This window comes from Dendrobates tinctorius, unplaced genomic scaffold (genome assembly GCF_039654945.1).
Source record: "Dendrobates tinctorius isolate UK_male_01 unplaced genomic scaffold, ASM3965494v1 ptg000094l, whole genome shotgun sequence".
Classification (NCBI taxonomy): Eukaryota; Metazoa; Chordata; class Amphibia; order Anura; family Dendrobatidae; genus Dendrobates; species Dendrobates tinctorius.
The window spans coordinates 10,264,330-10,281,268 of NW_027361762.1; positions in this window are offsets into that span (position 1 = coordinate 10,264,330).

Below are 16,939 nucleotides of genomic sequence, written 5' to 3' on the forward strand. Positions count from 1 at the left end.
TGGACAATGCGGTCTTTCACTTGAAGGTGAAGGGCTGGCATGGCTTTGCGAGAAAAGATGTGGTGACTGGGTAGGTCATAGCATGGTACTGTGTAATCCATGAGTTCGTGAAAAGCTGCGCTTTAAAACAACCGATAGGTCATCATCTCTAACGAGATTAGTTTGGCAATGTGGGCGTTCAAACCCAGTGTACGCGGGTGAGAGGATGAGTACTTTCTTGTCCTACTCATAGTCTCTGGTAGGGTGAGCTGGACTTGAGAGCTGCATATGGTGGAACCAGCAGTGGACATGGCGGACTGAGAGAGGGTTGATGATGGTGATGGAGTGGGTGTTCTTTCTGATGGCCTAGATTCAGTCTTTCGCTGCAATAACAGTGTGATTCCCTGACTGATTTGCCCTTGTGACGACAACTCAACATCTGCTGCTGGTGGTGTGCTAACCGGTGGACTTGCAGTGGGGGAAACAATGTAGCGTTGCTGACTACCTTCTTTGGGAGTAGTAGCACATGTGGTACGAAAGTTTTGGTAGTCCGTCCACGCTTGCAAGTGCATGGTGGCTAAATGTCTTAGCATGCAACTGGTATTCAAATTTCACAGATTTTTCCCTCGGCTAAAGGTCTTTGCGCACTTCTTAGGCCTCTTTCACACATCAGTTTTTTGCCTTCAGGCGCAATCCGGCTTTTTTTTGTAAAACCGGATCCGGCAAAATGCAATGCCGGATCCAGTTTTTCCCCATTGACTTGCATTAGCGCCGGATCGTGCCGGATGGCATTGCGTTTCATCCATTTTTTGACGGATCCGGCAACTTGTCTCATTCCGGCGTCTGGAAAAAACGGCTACTGTAACGTTTTTTGTCTCCGGCGAAAAAGCCGGAAGCGCCGAATCCGGCGCTTCCAGCTTTTTGCTACAATGAAAGTCTATGGGCGCCGGAATGTGCCGGATCCAGAAAAAGACGGATCCAGCCACCGGATCCGGTTTTTTTAAGTCTGCGCATGCTCAGATCCAATTGGCCAGCCCCCAGGAACAGATATAACCTGCTAGACGGATCCAGCAAAAATACGGATCCGTTTCTACAGTTCTCCAAAATTTATGCCGGATCCGTTTTTTCTAAAAATAGCCGGATCCTGCCTGACGGCAAAAAACTGATGTGTGAAAGTAGCCTTACAGATAACCTTTTCCTGATCATTAGGATTTTGTTCAAAAAAGTGCCACACTGCACTCTTCCTACTATGCAAGACATTTTGAGGCCTTGCACGCTGTGCTAATTTGACCGTCTGGCCAAGCTGTCCTGCAACTCTTTTGGTTTTTGTAACCCATTTTTGGACTCCTCCGGGCCTGCCAGATAACAGCTTTTGCGATGTCGATGCCCGCTGCGGATGTTCCTCCTCCTCTTCTGAGCTATTGGCAGCGGCACCCTCTACCCCCATTGGATGCCAATCTGGGTCAACAACTGGGTCATCCATCACATCCTCTTCAATGTCATGTGCACCTTCCTCTGTGTCACCGTGTATGGTCGTATAGTATGCGGGAAGGGGCACCTGAGTTTCATCTGGGTAAGATTCTGGCTCAGTACACTGCGAGGACAATGTAGTGCTCTGAGTGAATGTACCAGCAGAATCATCTATCAGTGGATGTGCATCAGTACACTCCATGTCAGATTCATCTTTGCCTGGGTAATTCACGATTTGACTTGATAACCCAGGCATGGTATGTGAAAACAGCTCCATGCAGTAATCTGTAGTGTGGCCTGCCGCATCCTTCAATTTTGGTTGGGGTGAAGGACACAAGGAAAGGTGTGGTTCATGAACATGAGCCTCCAATGATGACTCAGTGCTTTTATTTTTTAAAACTCCAGAAGAGGAGGCGATAGAGCTGGAGGCTGAGTCAGCAATGTAAGCCAAAACTTGTTCTTGAGGCTCCGGCATTAAAAGCGGTTTACCTACTCCCAGAAAAGGGAGCCTTCAAGGCCTTGTGGAGCCAGACGATGACGCAGGCTCAACACCTTCTGCATTAAGTGCTATTTTGCTTTTGCCACTACCAGCAGATCCACCACCAACTCCATCATTACCAGCTGCCAACCCCCGCTCACTTCCACGGACTCTTCCACCACACTTCCTCATTTTTGGGGAAAATGTACCCAAAAAACTACCAACTATGTGGTACTGTAAAACAAGGTACAAGGTGTATATAGTAGTGGGGAGAATTGGAATCTCTGTAGACTTCAAGACACAGTTGGATTCTGTCAGGTCCTGTTTATTTTACACCGCAATGTTACAGGCAGATTCTAGATGGTGTAATAAAGGTGGATAGAGGATTGTGGAGAATTGGAATCTCTCTACAGTTCAGGACACAGTTGGATTCTGTCAGGCCCTGTGTCTATAACACTGCAATGTAACTGGCAGAAATTGCCTAGTGTATGACAAACTACAAGGTGTATATAGAATTGGGCAGAATTGGAATCTCCCTAGAGTGTAGGTCTGAAAGAACGGACAAACTCCTCGGCTTTTCCTTACAGAGTCACACACTTAGATAGCTTCAATTTGGCCGTGATAACAGCCGTTACACGGTACTGAGAGAGGAGCGTGCATGTACACCTCTGTACAGTATATGTAAAATTGTCAAGCTCCGTGTTTTTGTATACGGACTGACACACGCTGTCTCTCTCTAGTTTTGAATGTAATCAAACAGCAAACATACTAAACTGTTTGAAAAACAGACAAAAGTATAAGGTGTAGGTCTGTAAGAACGGACAAACTCCTCGACTTTTCCTTAGAGTCACACACGTATATAGCTTCAATTTGGCCGTGATAACAGCCGTTACACGGTACTGAGAGAGGAGCGTGCACGTACACAGCTGTACGGTGTATGTAAAATTGTCAAGCTCCGTGTTTTTGTATACGGACTGACACACGCTGTCTCTCTCTAGTTTTGAATGTAATCAAACAGCAAATATACTAAACTGTTTGAAAAACGGACAAAACTATAAGGTGTAGGTCTGTAAGAACGGACAAACTCCTCAACTTTTCCTTACAGAGTCACACAAGTAGATAGCTTCAATTTGGCCGTGATAACAGCCGTTACATGGTACTGTGTGAGGAGCGTACCCCGCTGTACGGTGTGTGAAAAAATGAACGCTCACTACCTCACCAGGACAAAACAATACAATCTGGATTGCTTTTAAAAAAGCAGTTTGAACACCAGTGTGCACACAGCAATGCAGCTAGCCTTAAAAGGCAGGCTAATCACCACCAGCGCTGCTGCACAAAAGCAAAAATCTTCACCTTTCACTGCACAGTAACTACAGTGAAAAGCGCTAGCAGCAGAAGCAGTTTTTTTTTCTTTTTGCCTTCCTAACGCTCTCCCTACAGAATAAGCAGCTGCAGCAGCTCTCCCTATTCTGAGATCAGCATGAATAACATGGCGGTCAGCGTCTCCGCCCTTTTATACCACCTGTGACACCACACAAAGCAAGCCAATCACTTGCATGCCCTTCTCCAAGATGGTGGTGACCGCTGCCTATGTCATCACTAGAGTTGAGCGATACCGTCCGATACTTCAAAGTATCGGATCGGAATGGATCGGCCGATCTTAAAAAAAAGTATCGGTATCGCCGATTCCGATACCGGAAGTCCCATTCAAGTCTATGGGACTTCCGGTATCGGAATAAGAAAAACCCTATTTTTGCCTTGTACAGCCTCTCTGGGGTCTGTACGGGCCTTTCGGGGGGCTGTGCCGGCCTGCCAGGGGGTCTGTGCAGGCTCCGGTGGTCTGTGCCGGCCTGCCGGGGGGCTGTGCAGGCTCCGGTGGGCTGTGCCGGCCTGCCGGGGGGCTGTGCCGGCCTGCCAGGGGGTCTGTGCAGGCTCCGGTGGGCTGTGCCAGCCTGCCAGGGGGTCTGTGCAGGCTCCGGTGGTCTGTGCCGGCCTGCCGGGGGGCTGTGCCGGCCTGCCGGGGGGCTGTGCAGGCTCCGGTGGGCTGTGCCGGCCTGCCGGGGGGCTGTGCAGGCTTCGGGGGTCTGTGCAGGCATCGTCCGATGGGACTACAAGTCCCATCGGGCGATGCCTGCTACCATGACAGTGATTGACATATTAGCCAATGATGGGACAGTAGTAGTCCCATCATCCGGCTAATGTGTTGAATGTAAAAAAAAAAAAAAATTACATGCTACATACATGCTACATACATACAACATGCATACTACATACATGCTACATTCATACTACATACTACATACATACTACATACATGCTACATATATACTACATGCAACATACATACTACATATATACTACATGCAACATACATACTACATATATACTACATGCATGCAACATGCATACTACATATATACTACATGCTACATACATACTACATATATGCTACATACATACTACATATATACTACATGCATGCTACATACATACTACATACATACTACATGCTACATACATACCACATACATACTACATACATACTACATACATACTACATGCATGCTACATACATACTACATGCTACATACATACCACATATATACTACATATATACTACATGCATGCTACATACATACTACATACATACTACATGCTACATACATACCACATACATACTACATACATACTACATACATACTACATGCTACATACATACTACATATATACTACATGCATGCTACATACATACTACATGCATGCTACATACATACTACATGCTACATACATACCACATACTACATACATACCACATACATACTACATATATACTACATGCATGCTACATACATACTACATACATACTACATGCTACATACATACCACATATATACTACATACATACTACATACAATACATTCATACAATACATACATAGACATACAGTACATATAACATAGAGTAACATACTTACCAACACTTGGCACATTGTTCCCCGAAGCCATTGTCTTTTACGGAATAAATATTAACATAACAAACCACAAAAATACTCACCCACGATCCGAAGCAGTCCACGAGTGTGTCCCACGACGATCTTGGGTAGAGAACTGCAGCATCAGCTGTTGCTGCCGTTCTCTACGGGCTGCAGGAATCCAATGACGGAAGGTAGGTATCCTTCCGCACTGTATTCCTCCGCCACTTAAAAAAAAAAAAAGTCCCTAGTCTCACTTTATGCCATTGCTGTGTGGGAATGCTCAACACTAGTCATCACGTTTCCCACAGTGTCCGTTCTTCCTGATTGACTGAAAAAGGGCGCTAAAGCATCTTTTGAAATGCGACTTTGGCTCTAAAGTCGCCGACCTCGTGGCCGACCTCACGCTAAGGTCGGGTTTCCTTTCATGAAACCCGACTTTGGCGAAAGTCGGCGACTTTTTAATTTTTTCGACCCGTTTCGCTCAACTCTATCTCTAGGGAGATTCAAATTCTCCCCAATACTCTGTACACCTTGTACTTTGTCATACACCAGACAATTTCAGCCTGTTAAATTGAGCTGTAATCTATAGTGGGCCTGGTAATCTATAGTGGGCCTGAGATAATAGTTCAGCCTCCTAAAATCTCTAGGGAGCTTCCAATTCTCCACAATACTATATACACCTTGTACTCTGTCATACACCAGCCAATTTCAGCCTGTTAAATTGAGGTGTAATCTATAGTGCGCCTGAGATAATAGTTCAGCCTCCTAAAATCTCTAGGGAGCTTCGAATGCTCCCCAATACTATATACACCTTGTACTTTGTCATACACCAGCCAATTTTAGTTTGTTAAATTGAGGTGTAATCTATAGGGTGTCTGAGATAATACCTCAGCCTCCTAAAATCTCTAGGGAGCTTCCAATTCTCCCCAATACTATATGCACCTTGTACTTTGTCGCACACCAGCCAATTTCAGTCTGTTAAATTGAGGTGTAATCTATAGTGGGCCTGAAATAATAGCTCAGACTCCTAAAATCTCTAGGGAGATTCAAATTCTCCACAATACTATATATACCTTGTACCTTGTTTTACAGTACCATATAGCTGGTGGTATTTTGGGTACATTTTTCCAAAAATGGGGTAGTATGGTGGAAGAGGCCGTGGAAGTGGGAGGGGGTTGCCAGCTGGTACTGATGGTGGTGGGGGTGGTGGTGCATCTGCTGGTAGTGGCAAAAGCACAATAGCACCTAAAGCAGGAGGTATTGAGCCTGCGTCATCGTCTGGCTCCAAAAGGCCTCGAAAGCTCCCTTTTCTGGGAGTCGGTAAACCGCTTTTAAAGCCAGAGCTTCAGGAACAAGTTTTGGCTTACATTGCTGACACAGCCTCCAGCTCTATCGCCTCCTCTTCTGAAGTTTCAAAAAATAAAAGCACTGAGTCGTCAGTGGAGGCTCGTGGTCAGGTACAACACCTTTCCTTGTGTCCTTCACTGCTATCAAAAGTGAAGGATGCGGCAGACCACACTACAGATTACTCCATGGAGCTCTTTTCACATACCATGCCTGGGTTATCAAGTCAAATCGTGAATTCCCCAGTCCAAGATGAATCGGACATGGAGTGTACGGATGCACAGCCACTGCTAGATTATTCTGCTGGTACATTCACTCAGAGCACTACATTGTCGTCGCAGTGTACTGAGCCAGAATCTGACCCTGATGAAACTCAGGTGCCCCTTCCCGCATACTATACCACCTTACACGGTGACACAGAGGAAGGTGCACATGAAATTGAAGAGGAGGTGATGGATGACCCAGTTGTTGACCCAGATTGGCATCCATTGGGGGAAGAGGGTGCCGCTGCCAATAGCTCAGAAGAGGAGGAGGAGGATCCGCAGCAGGCATCGACATCGCAACAGCTGTTATCAGGCAGGCCCGTAGCAATCTAAAAACAGTTTACAAAAACCCAAAGAGTTGCAGGACAGCTTAGCCAGATGGTCAAATTAGCACAGCATGCAAGGCCCAAAATGTCTTCCATAGTAGGAAGCGTGCAGTGTGGCAATTTTTGAACAAAATCCTAAGAACACCAACTCCATCACCATCATCAACCCTCATTTAGTCCGCCATGTCCACCGCTAGTTCCACCATATGCAGCTCCCAAGTCCAGCTCACCCTTCCAGAGACTCTCAGTAGGACAAGAAAGTACTCATCCTCTCATCCGTGTACACAGTGTTTGAATGCCGACATTGCCAAACTAATCTCGTTAGAGATGATGCCCTACCGGTTGGTTGAAATTTAAGCTTTCCACGAGCTTATGGCCTACGCAGTACCACGCTATGACCTACCCAGTCGGCACTTCTTTTCTTGAAAAGCCAACCCAGCCCTCTACCTGCATGTGAAAGACGGCATTGTCCATGCACTCAAGCAATCAGTGAGTGGAAAGGTGCACCTCACAACAGATGCATGGTCCAATAGGCATGGCCAGGGCCGTTACGTGTCCATCACTGTGCACTGGGTTAATGTGGTGGATGCAGGGTCCACAGGGGACAGCGGTGGTGGGACAGTGTTGCCTAGCCCACGGTATAGGAAACAGTTGGCTGTAGGCGTTCGATCCTCCTACTCCACCTCCAGAAGCGAAAGCTTGTCCACAGAACGCAGTCGCATGAGCACTCCATCCGCAGCTGGCAGTGTTGCACACGAGGTGTCCCACTATGGAACAGCTAGTGGAAAGCGTCAGCAGGCTGTGTTGAGGATGATGTGTTTGGGCGACAACAGACACACCGCGAAGGTACTGGCCGACTACTTGCAGCAACAAACTGAGTCATCGCTGGGCAGTCTACATCTTGAGGCAGGCAAGGTAGTTAGTGATAACGGCCGGAATTTTGTGGCAGCCATAGCCCTTTCAAAACTCAGACACATACCTTGCCTGGCTCACACCTTGAACCTGGTGGTGCAGTGCTTCCTCAATAATTATCCGGAGTTAACAGCCCTGTTCCATAAGGTGATAAGACTGTGCTCGCACATACGCCATTCGCCCGTACACTCCAGTCGTATGCAGAAGCTGCAGCGATTACTCCACCTTCCCAAGCACCTCCCAATTATCGACGTTGCAACAAGGTGTAACTCCACCCTGCACATGGTTCAGAGGCTGTGCGAACAGAGGCAGGCTGTAATGCATTTGTGGAAGGATACACGGGCAGGCAGTTTTAGGGCAGACATGGAGTTGTCTGGTGTGCAGTGGTCAAAGCTGAGAGACCTCTGTAAAGTCCTTCAGTGTTTTGAGGAATGCACACGGCTGGTAAGCGCAGACGATGCTATCATAAGCATGAGCATCTCACTTATGCATCTTCTCATGCAAACTTTGATGCACATTAAGGAGCAGGCATCTGCAGCCGAGGAGGAAGAGGAGGAGGGAAGCCTTGATGACTGTCAGCCATTGTCTGCTCAGGGAACACTCCTGGATGAGGTGGAGGAAGAAGAGGAAGAGGAGGAGGAGGAGGATGATGGGGATGATTATTAAGGGGAGGAGGATGCTTCTCAGGGGGCAAGAGAAAATGTTGGCGTGGCAAGGTCAGGTACAGGGTTTGTGCGTGTCTGGAGGGATGTTGATTTGCCAGAAAGGGTTCCTCCACCCAGCACTCGCAGTGCATCATTGACACCTGCAACATTGGCCCACATGTGTGATTATGCCTTGCAGATCCTAAAAAGGGACCCCCGCATTGCCAAAATGATGAACAATGATGACTACTGGTTGGCCAGCATCCTGGATCCATGCTATAAAGGCAAATTCCAAAACATCATGCCACAGGAGAACTGAGAGCTAATATTGGCTAACAAACAAGCAACTCTGGTAAACCGTTTTTTTAAGGCATTCCCAGCACACAGCGGCGGTGATGGTTCTCCCACAAGCCGTAGGGGGCAACATGGAAGAGGTGTTCATGGTGCACACAGCCGAAGTGGCGTTGGACACAGGGGTTTCATGACCATGTTGTGGACTGACCTTTCAAGTACCGCACACACGACTGGTAATACTGCATCGATTGAAAGTGACAGGAGACAGCAGTTGTCAACTAGGGTTACAAACTACTTCTCTCCTATCGATGTTCTCCCTCACAGGTCATTCCCCTTTGACTATTGGGCCTGTAAACTGGACACCTGGCCTGAATTGGAACAATATGCCTTACAGGAGCTCGCTTGCCCTGCTGTTAGTGTGCCGTCCAAAAGAGTCTTCAGTGCTGCTGGATCAATCCTGACAGAAAAAAGGACCCGCCTGTCGACCCAAAATGTTGATGATCTAACCTTCATTAAAATGAACAATGCATGGGTTTCAAAGGATTTTGTCCCACCTTCCCCTGCTGACACGTAGGTTGCCAGAAAAACGGCTCACTTTTGTCCTCCTCTTCCTCAGACTTTTCCAATTCCTCCATTTTCAGCTGCTGAATGTCCAACATCAACATATGCCATTTTTTCAACCTCCCTAACTGGGCTGCCTCCCCACCAGGGCTGGGGTCACCACCTAGCGCACGCACCCGTGTGAGTGCCGTTGCCCTGGACAGGTGGGTGGGCCCACTCTTGGGCGACGGCACTGGCACAGGGTCCCTCATAGTACAATCAAGTGTCTCTGACGGTGGGGGTGCACACCCGCCGTCAGACACACCGGCGTACTATGATGGGCCCTGTGCCAGTACTGCCGCCCACGAGTGGGCCCCCCCTGCTTGCTCAGGGCCCCAGCACTTGCAATACTTACCTCTCCCTTCTCCACCGCTGTGCAGTCTGGGCTGTTAAATCCTTCACTGGGACTGCAAATACAAATTTGGTGAACTGATAGATGATGGTTAAGACGTAAATATGCCCTGTCCTGCTGGGCTCTATTTTCAGATGATCAATGGCTTCCATTTGTTATGGACACCGACTCACAATGAGATGCAGTGGTGGTTTATCATCAGCTTTTGCGGTTTTCCTACTCACAGACGTGTGACATTCCTGCCCACATTTTTAAATGTGTCCTCTCATGTCAATCCAATAGAATCGCCTACGGCCTGTGGCTTCTGTCTTTTGCACTCCAAAGTTACCTGACAGATCATGATAGGCAGTGAGGACAATGTCCACATCTCTCCCTGTGATCACAATTTGATGTAGATGAGTAACGGTGATGGGATCCACGGTACTGCGATACAGCAAACCTTTCTTCACAAGAACTGTTTTCGCTGTCTCCACAGACAAAGTAATTGAGGGTCAGCATCGCCTCTGAGATTTCTCCCGGGAGTTTTTCCCGTGATTAGTAATTCCAAAATTTCTGCAATCACACTTTATGTCTGTACTTGTATCCATCTCGTTTCCTCTTGCGGAGAGTCTGGACTGTCTTACTGAGACTGAAATATATATGAAGATTTAAAAATGCCCCAACAGTTTATACTGGTGTATGCTTCGAATACATTACCCTTTTTCTACTTTTTAGATTCTTGTCTAATCCATACTGAGGCTGTGAGTGTCTTTGTCGGACTACGAAAATATACGCGGATATTTTTAATGTTTAAACTATGCTATATATATACCTGGTATCCGATGATATTGTACCCTTTCTCAACTTTCTACAATCTTGTCAAATCCATACTGGGCCTGAGACCGTCTGAGTCTGCCTCCTGATATATAGACATAGATTTTTAATGTGTAAACTATGCTACATATATACCTGTTATCCGGTGATACTGTACCCTTTCTCAGCTTTCCACAATCTTGTCGAATCCATACTGGGCCTGAGACCATCTGAGTCTGCCTCCTGATATATAGACATAGATTTTTAATGTGTAAACTATGCTACATATATACCTGTTATCTGGTGATACTGTACCCTTTCTCAACTTTCCACAATCTTGTCGAATCCATACTGGGCCTGAGACCATCTGAGTCTGGCTCCTGATTAGAGATGAGCGGTGTTCGAGTCAACCTGTTCGCCAAGTTCAAATTCGAGCTGTTTTGGGCGGTCTTCGAGCCGTTCGTCGAACTCAAACACTTTGCTTAAAATTCGGCTGTTCGAGGTTCCGTTCGAGAACGGTTTGTTCACCAAAAGCGTAACTTTATTTTCACATTAATAATGGTTTTCAATGTTAATAGACAGTTTCATGGCATAGTAGCGGTGTCTGGTAGCCAGCGGTGTAGTGCACCTGTCAAGGAGCTACACCGTGTGTTTCTAATAATTTTTTACCGCTTCTTGTCCACGGGTGGGCTCCTGTCTGCTACTTAGCAGAGGAGCCCACCCGTGAACCTAGCTATGCCGCCTGTTTATGAAAGAACCAGTTTTTGACTGCATTTAGCCCAGTTAATACTTTGGGCCTAGTAACTGTGTCTGCTACTCAGCAGAGTTGCTCACCCGTGAACCAAGCTATGCTGCCTGTTTATGTAAGAACTGCGTGCTACTCAGCAGAGGAGCCCAGCTGTTAAGCAAGCTACAGCACCTGTGGTTTGGACACTTAATTTTTTCATATTCTTTCTGGAATGCCGATTAGGCCTAATTTCGGAATTCCGGTTGACCTGCACTTACTGGGAAATCCTCGTTCGCGGGGAAGAATTGGAATCCCTGATTCCCATCACTAACGGGGTTCAGCGGGTTATCCGCACCTGTAAGCGACACACGCTGGTCCTTTCAGCGTAGCGCGCATGCAGCCCCGGACATGTAATGGCATGACAGACCTGTTATTGCTCGATCTCGCGTGCCAGAGCCTCGTGTGTCCCTCTAGTAAGCTGGACGCGGACCGCGGGGGAATGCCGGAGTCTCGTTCATTAACGGAATTAAGCTAACAAATCACTAGCACAACTAAAAACGGCCATGCACCACCACCCACAGAATCGACAAAGCTTGCAATCTGTCCATCTTTTCCGTGGCTGGCATGGTTGAGGTTGACCATGTGGAGTCCAATTAAGCCGCAGGCTCCACTCCTGGTGGTGCCCTTCTGGAAATTCCTTTAAGGTTCAGCTTTGCAACCATGCTGCCCCCAGAAACCAAACACTTTGCCTTCATGGACGCTGTTTGGAGGGTAGTGGGAATAACGCCACCCGATCGGCAGTTGGCATAATTTATGGTGGGAAGTCCGACGGTATATGATCGTCTTCGATTTTAGAATTTTAGATTTTTTTTTATTTTAGATTTTTAGTCCAGCTTTCCTTGACTTTATAAGGGCATGACATGCCTTTATCTGTGTCTCCTCCTCCTCCTCCTCCTTTTACTCCTCCACCTCTTTTCTATATGTAGTTGCCCTTAACCATATGTTATTTTTGTCTTCTGAACATTTTGTATGCTTTGGGACTCCTTTTAAGGTGTTTTGTAATTGTTTTCTATGTGTTTGTATGTGTTTGTGTTTGCCTGCCATTGTTTTCAATGGGGCTCGACGGTGTTCGCCGAACGTTTGACGAACATTCGACGAACTTGCCTCCTGTTCGACGAACCGACCCGAACTCGAACACTAGCGGTGTGGCTCAACACTACTCCTGATATATAGACGTACATTTTTATTGTTTAAACAATGCTATATATACCTGGTATCTGGTGATACTGTACCCTTTCTGCCAGGAAGTCCTCCTCCACAACTCTAAGTGTATCATTGACACCTGGAACATTGGCCCACTTGTGTGATTATTTCTTGCGGATCTTCTTTTTATATTGTGGTGTGATCCATCCTGAGCGTGTGAGAGTCTGTGGGTTACTCCTGCAATTTATATATAGATTTAAAAATTTCCCCAACATTGTATATAGCGCTCCGCTTGTGATACATTACCCATTTACTGCTTTTTATATTCTGGTCTAATCCAAACTGACCAAGTGAGTCTGTTTCTGACTGTGGAAATAAATACTGAGATTGACAATGACCCCTACACTGTGTACAGCTGTACGCTTCAGATCCATTACCGTTTTATGGCTTTTTATATTGTGTTGTAATCCATACTGAGCCTGAGAGCGTCTGTGTCTGCCTCCTGAAATATATACGGAGATTTAGAATGTTTAAACTATACTATATATACCTGGTATATGATGATACTGTACCCTTTTTCTACTTTTTATATTCTTGTCTAATCCATACTGAGCCTGTGAGCGTCTCTGTGTGACTCATGAAATATATAGGGAGATTGACAATTATCCTTTGACTGTATAGAGCTGTACGCTTCTGATACAGTACCATATATCTGATGTTATTTTGGGTACATTTTCTCCAAAATTTGGAAGTATGGTGGAAGAGGCCGTGGACGTGGGTGTGGGGGGGCCAGCTGCTACTGATGGTGGTGGTGCATCTGCTGGTAGTGGCAAAAGCACAATAGCAGCTAAGGCAGGAGGTATTGAGCCTGCATCATGGTCTGGCTCTGGAACGCCTGGAAGGCTACCTTTTCTGGGAGTAGGTTAACCGCTTTTAAAGCCGGAGCATTAGGAACTGGTTTTGGCTTACATTGCCGAAACAGACTCCAGCAAATATGCCCTCCTCTTCTGAAGTTTCAAAAAATGCAAGCACTGAGTTGACAAGTGCTGGCTCCTGGTCAGGAAAAACCCCTTTGCTTGTGTCCTTCACCTCCACCAAAAGTGAATGATGCAGCAGGCCACACTTCACATTAGTCCATGTAGCTCTTTCCCACATACCATGCCTGGGTTATCAAGTCAAATCGTGTATTCCCCAGGCCAAGATGAATCTGACATGGAGTGTGGGTGGCCAGCCAGGGCAGTGGGGTTAATCGGTACCGGGCTGGTGTCTCAGAGGGATGTGTCACGGTGGTGGTGACCTGGTCCGTGGGCCTGGGCATCCATGTAAAGGGGTGTATAACGTTTATAGGTGAATGATACGTGACGCCACCTGTTTTTTCTGATCAGATTGACCAGCGCTGCAGTGTCGCTTCTCTGGGACAGATGTTGTGGTGCAGCTAAGATGTAGAAGCCCTGCACAGGTAGGGCCGTAGTTGCAGGGCAGATGAAAGAGTTGGTAGATGTTGTGCAGTGCAGGATGTAGCAGAGCCATGCACCAGGCGCAGGAGAAAGATGATAGACACAGTCATGCAGTTCCTTTACCTGTACTTGGTAAGTGCCGTACAGGACCCAGAGTACAGATGGAGAAGGAGTTGGTCAGCCTGGAAGCAAATTAGGAATTCTCACTCTGCAGATAGGTAGTGTGGCCTCCGTTCTAGCGCTTATCTGACGAATTCGCAGTACTGAGTTCACTGAAGTTCCCCCTGTTGACCCTCTTTTGAAACTTTCTCATATGGCAGGCAGCCATAACCTTTTCCTTCTGGCTCACACAAGTCGCTGCTGGTGCCTCCGAGCCTTAGTTGGGAACAGAGCATTTACAGCTGCTACTTCCAACGGTTTCTGCTGCAGGACTGTCAGTGTCCCTAAAAACTCGGAGACCGGAATCCGGACCATGCACTCCAGCTAGGAGTGAGCCTTAACTCTGCTCATCCTCCAGCTCCTCTTCTCACATCCACACACTCCCCTTCCCTTCACAGACTGCCCAAACTTCCCTCCTCCTGACCACAGAGAGCAGCTCTTCAGCAGTCAGGTTCAGAGCTCTCCCTGCTGGCCTGCTGGCCTGGAGAGGGAACTGTGTTGTGTGTTGGTTTAACTGCTAGAGAGATCCTTCGTTGCTCCCAAGCATGACATCACACTCCCAAGGAGGAAGGTAATGCCACTGTGGCGACCGTACTCCTGGGGGCGCCACAAGTGCACTGATGCCCAGCCACTGCTAGATGATTCTGCTGGTACATTGACCCAGACCACTACATTCCCCTTGCACTCTACACAGCCAGAATCTGACCCTGATGAAACTCAGGTTCCCCTTCCCGCATACTATACCACCTTACATGGTGACAAAGAGGAAGGTGCAGGTGAAAGTGCAGGTTCCTTGAGCAGGTGGAGGGGGGGCATACTCATGGGCAACGGCCCTGGCACAGGGCCCCTCATAGTACGCAAAAGTGTCTCTGCCGGTGTCTCTGCCGGTGGGAGGGCCCACCCGCCATCAGACACACCGCCGTACTATGAGGGGCCCTGTGCCAGCGCCGTCGCCAACGAGTGGGCCCCCCCGCTTGCTCAGGATCACAGCACTTGCAAAGTTGAAATACTTACCTCTCCCTGCTCCTCCGCCGTGACGTCTTCCACGTTTCCTGACAGTGACATTCTTGTCAGAGAGCGCGATGACATCATGTCTGTACGGCCTCTGCCTATACAGTCCAAGTGCAGAGAGACTGAAGATGGGGACAAAGAGGAGTCCAGACTAGTACAGGGATTCCCTAGCGAGGAGACTTATTTAATTGTTTTAAAGGTTGGGAGCAATTTTTGGGGAGCACTATACACTGGAGAATGATATATGGGGCCCACCATACACTGGAGCATTCCAAAGGTGGACATCAGACACTGGAGCAGCTTTTACAGGGCCTATTATACACTGGAGCATTAGAAATGGGGCCCATTATATATGGAGCATTATTTGGGCCCATAAGACAGTGGAGCTTCATCCATGGGGACCAACATATACTGTAGCATTATGTGGAGCTCATCATATACTTTATTGAACATTATATGGGACCAATGATTCTGTGTGGAGAAATATATGGGCCTCATTACTTTGTATGGCGCACTATGCTATGGCCATAATACTGTATGGAGTAATATACTGTCCGTTTTTGGAGCTATTGGAGAATTTAAAATGGATATCAGTCATATGATGTAAGAAGTGAAGTATTTTTCATTGTACTATACCGCTATTTCTCTGCCATATCAGAGGATCATGAATTATGGCATGTGTTAAAGGAGCCCAGTGACACTCTGGCCCTGGGCTCATAAAAATCTGGAGCCAGCCCTACCCCCCCCACAACTTTAGCCAAATAACCCCCAGTTTTCAATGCCTAACTATTATTATAAAGTAAATTAAGGTTGACAAGCTTACAGTAAGTAATAAGAATTGATGTTTTTGGCATTAAAATGGGCACTGTAGGTATGTTTCCTGTCCTCCACTTACTGCCGACTTTTCTTCCCCATTGACTTGCATTGGGTTTCGTGTTTCAGTCAGCCTTCGACTTTTCACGATAATCGGCCGATTTCGCTCTGCCCAACTTTTGCGAAAGTCGTGTTTCATGAAACCCGACTCGACCTGAAAAAAGGCAAAGTCGCTCATCTCTATTGTACAGGTAACTAGTGTTGAGCGATACCATCCGATATTGAGAAATATCGGATCGGATTGGATCTGCCCGATGCTCAAAAAAGTATCGGTATCGCTGATTCCGATACTGGAAGTCCCATTCAAGTCAATGGGACAGAAATATCGGAATTAATAAAACCCTTTCTTTACTTGCACATCCAGTTCGGGAGGGGGGAAGAGTGTGGGCGGTGCATGGGCGGACACTGTGCGTGTCTGTGCAGGCCTGCCGGGGGTCTTTACGGGTCTGCCGGTGGCTAGTCCCGGCTGCCGGGGGTCTGTATGGGCCTGCTGGGGGCTTGTGCCGGCTGCCGGGGGTCTGTACGGGCCTGCCGGGGGCTTGTGCCGGCTGCCGGGGGTCTATGCGGGCCTGCTCGGGGTCTTGTGTGTGTGCAAGCATCGTCCGATGGGACTACAAGTCCCATCGGGCGATGCCTGCTACAATGACATTGATTGACACATTAGCCAATTTTGGGACAGTAGTAGTCCCATCATCCGGCTAATGTGTTGAATGTAAAAAGAAAAAAAAAAAGAAAAAAAAAAAAAAAAATATATATATATATATATATATGCATACTACATACATACAACATACATGCTACATGCATGCTACATACATACATACTACATATATACAATATTCATACAACATACATACATACTACATATATACAACATTCATACATACTGCATACATACTACATATATACAACATTCATACAACATGCATACATACTACATACATACTTCATATATACTACATTCATACATAATACATACATACTACATTCATACAACATACATACATACTACATACTACATATATACTACATTCATACAACATACATACTACATACATACTACATACCACGCAGCCGGCAA